This window comes from Triticum dicoccoides, chromosome 2B (genome assembly GCF_002162155.2).
Source record: "Triticum dicoccoides isolate Atlit2015 ecotype Zavitan chromosome 2B, WEW_v2.0, whole genome shotgun sequence".
Taxonomy (NCBI): Eukaryota; Viridiplantae; Streptophyta; class Magnoliopsida; order Poales; family Poaceae; genus Triticum; species Triticum dicoccoides.
The window spans coordinates 776,378,432-776,383,469 of NC_041383.1; positions in this window are offsets into that span (position 1 = coordinate 776,378,432).

Genomic DNA, 5,038 nt, shown 5'->3' on the forward strand with positions numbered 1-5,038 from the left:
TATGATTTTTGTTAGATTTTGTTAGATTTTTTTAGATTTTTTTGTAGTTCATTGTTTTTTTGTTGGATGTGTAGTAATTTAGATGTGTAGTTCATAGATTTTTTATCATATATATGCAAAGATCGAATATGTCAAATTTTTATGATTTTTTTCTGTTCATAGAATCTTTATGAATTTTTTTGTTGTAATTTTGTTTATAGAATTTTAAAGATTTTTTGTTCATAGTACGTATTTAGAAAAATGAAAAAAATAAGAAGAGAAAGTGTTTAATATAATTAGTTAGAAAAATACTAGTTTATTTTTAGTAAGTACTACTTTATTTTATTTATAGTAAGTGCTTCATATATAGTTGAACTAGCTAGTTAATTTAATAAACTACTTTAGTAAGTACTGATTTATTATATATAGTTGAACTAGCTAGAAGTAGTTTGTTTTTAGTAAGTACTGATTTATTTATTTATAGTAAGTGTTTAGTAGTTGAATTAGCTAGTTGATTTAATTAATAAAACTACTTTATTTAACTATATATAGAAGTAGTTCCCGCATCAACGTCGGCGATGCCTATCCCGCATCCTCGTCGTCGTCGACTCGACGGTGGAGGCTTGCTTGATCAGGGCCATGTTCGGGACTGGGCTCTGCCGGGCTGGTATTGGGAGGTGCTACCTTCCGGGGGACGTAGGTTGGTGAGGAGGCAGCCCATTGTTGACCCGATCCTTGTTTGGTGGCGGCCGCATGGGCCAGTGACGGTGCCGAGGCTTCCGGACACCGCGGAGGTGGTACGTCACCGTGTCAGCGAGGAGGACGAGCACGTCCGTCGCTACATGGTTGCATTGGAGGGCAGGTTTGACAATACCTGGCAGGTTCTCCAGGGATCTCACTGGAGCTATGATCCTGTGATGGTTCCTTATCTTTGCGTGTCCACCGCCTGCGTCGATACCCGTCGGGCGCTACGGTTCTAGTTGTATTAGTGATGCTATATTAGTGATAATATTCGACGATGTACGGACACCAAGAGATGATGTACTTTTGCTTATAATTATTGAATGCATGCTAATTTGAATATTATTTTATTTTATAATTTGGTTTTGCTTATTTTATGATTTGGTTTTGCTTATTGAATGCTCATATTGGATAAGTTCTCCTTCATTCCCGTGTGCCAGACAATTTGATGTAATAATGCACTCGGGAATGAAAGGAGGAGCTACGTACATCACCGATAGTCAACCCGTGATTAATAATCTAGTTTAATATTTGAATTATGAACATAGGCCAGAAATGTCATGCTCGGACGACGTAAACCGCCCGGGGGAGTGCGACTGGTGCCACGACGACCGAGGTATCTGCGACAGGTTCATTGAGCTGGACGAATATCGTCGCTTCAGCATTAAGCTCGAGGAGACCTTCGATGTTCATACGGTACGCAACCGACGACAATAGTTTTTTTTTCGTAATTACTCATGACTTCAACTATTTTAATCATGACAATATTTTTCATCTTTTCCAATTCGACTAGCTTATCCCATGCTTTGCAAGATGCTATGTCTTGGAGAGGATGGGTTTTGAAGACCATGAAAGTTTCGAAACCAAAAAAATTATCCTAAGTACCCATCATGGTGTGGATTTTCAAGTAAAGTTGTACAATGCTCAGAGTGTAACCCATTTTGGTTGCAAAATGTGGGAAGCACTTTGCAAGATGTATGGTTTTGATGAGGGTATGCTTGTCACCATGGATCTTGGTGATCCTACAATCGAGCAAGAGAGACCTACGATTTTCGTCCTTGTGGATACACCTCCAATTCTTCCCTCATGTGAGCTTAACATAGTTATTAAGTAATTTATATTGTTTATTTCAAAATAGTTGACAACTTATTCTCCATTGACAGCTTATTTTCATTCTTCAAAGAATGTGCGGAAGATGGTAGACAGAACCTACTACACCGAAGGCTCCGAACTAACTTATGAGGAGAAAAATCATCTGGTCGCATTTTGTACTGATCTTGCGAATTACAATGTCTACAATCGAACTCCTCAACATTATGGTCAATACGTGCCACTAGTGCATGTGTTGAACTACGGTAACTATCATGGAGATACCCTGATAAGATTTTTTACTATTACGACATCCGTGCATCTTTTTGCACACTTCTAAAATTAGTACATCATATCATTGCTAACTACAAAGTTATTACTATGTTTTTCAACAAATAATCCCGAATGATTGTGTGCCTCATCTGACGTATACACACGGTAGCCTTCATGTTTTGAACATACAACCAGGTCTTCCTACGAATCTGAACTGTCCATACCGGGTTTCTAAAAGAAGTGGAGACATGACAATCAAAGAATGGAAAAAATGTATGGACAGTCGTAAGGAGCTTCTTGGAAGCAACATTCAGCGAAGGGCAAAAATTGGAGACAGGATGATTGCCATTCTTCATAATGGAGAGTCAGGGTCTATATTGTTTTATGCTATTTTACCTTAAGGGTGTTTAGGTCCTACCTGATACTGATGATCATGTGCTAAGAACAATTATGTAGGGTTGGGTTCAATGACTATGAGGATGATGATCGTATGACTTATTATTAATAACGAGTAGAGGTTGTATGATGATGCATGATTAGTAGGACGAGTACTTGTTATTATATATGCTGATGTATGCGAGCATGCATGAGTTATTATATCAGCGGGTAAAATGAACATATATAGCAGCAGCATTGGTAACCAAGGACGAAGATATAAGAGAGGACACTTCTCTCTATTATCTAGCTAATATAACAACCTAAAAATAACCCCCAAAACCCCTAAAGCAGCCACTTTCCAAAAAAAACATGGACTTTTGGTCCCGGTTGGTGCCACCAACCGGGACCAAAGGCCCCCTGACTGCGCTCGGCGCACAGGGCCACAAGGAGGCACATTAGTCCCGGTTCGTGTTTGAACCGGGACTAATGGGTGGAGGTATTAGTAACGACCCATTAGTCCCGGTTCATGAACCGGGACTAAAGGCCCTTACGAACCGGGACTATTAGGTGTTTTTCTACTAGTGAAGGTTCTGTAAGTATGCTCACCTAATAACACACTAGATACTTATAAAATATTAGTTGCACATTATTCTTTAGAGACATGTACCACGATATTTAATGAAATAAACCATAGATGAACATATATACAAATATGTATGTATGCACTATATAATTTATTGAATTTTGAAAATATAATTCAAAGATAATTTTTGTTACATCAAATAATTTAAAATTATAATAAATAAAAATTCAATGATATATGTTACAACGGATAAGAAAAAAATACTACTTAGCCATACCAACTACATTATGTGATTAAATATACCAACTAGAATGTAGAAATAGTCTCCTTATTATTGTTGTATGATCAAAATAAGATCAAATAAGTATGAATGTTTGGTGTAAAAATATTTATACATTTTCTTGTTTGGATTGTCATGTTGTGAACCTCTAGGTATAACTCAAATCAAGCAATACGAAACACTATCTCAAGTGAAAAAACAACGTTTATTAAACTTATACCATATATATACTCTTTCTAAGAAGGTTACTCATATAGGTTCTTAAGTGCTCTATTTCATATGACTATATGAATTGGTCCAATTGAAAATACTTAATAGGACCAAAGTGATTATTAATGACCGATATCAACTCCTTATGAAGTTAGGGTGACTATCTATTCTCCAAAAGGACCTTGCTTGCTCCCCTCAGCCCTAAGAACTCCATTGGAACAAAAACTCTCCGTCACGCAATACCAATGACCTTCATTTTTAGATAGTATACCAGAACAATGACAGTGCCATGCCATACATGGAAAGGTTCTGGTATTGGTCGTAAATGTTGTGTGCCATGCCGCCAAACCATCGTGGCCCTTCATGATGCTGACATCCCTTCTCCGACCATTTCCTTATACTGGTGACAATATCAGTGGATATCCTATTGCACGCGACTATTTACCTGCTGGCATCGCCTTATGCAATATTTGTGATTGATCACTAATAGAAAATAAAGCTTTAAAACCGGTTCGTAAGGGCCTTTAGTACCGGTTCTGCAATCGGCACTAAAGGGTGGAGAATAAAGCCCCCCCCCCCTTTAGTACTGGTTTGGCACGAACCGCCACTAAAGGCCCACCACGTGGCGTGAGCTCGCGCCGTGTATGGGGGACCTTTAGTACCGGTTGGTTGGTGCCCAACCGGTACTAAAGGTATTTTTTGGAATTTTTTTTGAAAATTCTGTAAAAATTATTTGATTTTTTTATTTTCAATTTTTTAAATTATTTGATGATTTAGTCTCTAATCACCCCTCTTAACTGCTCAAGTGTGGATCACTCATTCCAAATCGTCTAACTTCCCGGTCGGTCATCCATCCTCTCACTCCCTAAGCCTGAGCACGCTTAACATCGGAGTTCTATTCATCCTACTTTCCCAGTCTGCACTTGTTGTTTTACTGACAAATGTAAGCTTCAATCCTATTAACCCTCAGTAGTTTAGCTTGAGCATTCACACGTTTCACCGTTTGAGTTTGGAACTATTATTCTAAAAGACAGTTAGTAACACTAATATTTCTTGAATAAGTTTGACCATAGTTTGACCATAGTTTGACCAGATTTGACCAAAATTCAAAAAAATAAAATAATTATTTAGTAACACTAATATTCTTGAATAATTATGTAGCAATATTAATACTTCTTGAATAAGTAGTTTGACCATAGTTTGACCAGATTTAACCAAAATTAAAAAAACTGAAATTTGAGCATGTCTTTTTTTCCTTTTGGAATTTGAGGATTCTAAAAAATTGCAAACATGCTGAATTTTCGTGCTGAACTTTTTGATATATTATACGGTTTTTTCCGACATCGTATGCAAAAGTTATAGCCGTTTTACATTTTCCCTACACTTTTTGCAAAACATGTCCAAATTTAAGTTTTTAAATTTTCCTAACTAGTAGATGTAGTAATATAACTACATCTCGAAGAATTTTATTTTTGAATTTTTTATCATTTTCTTTTGTATTTTTC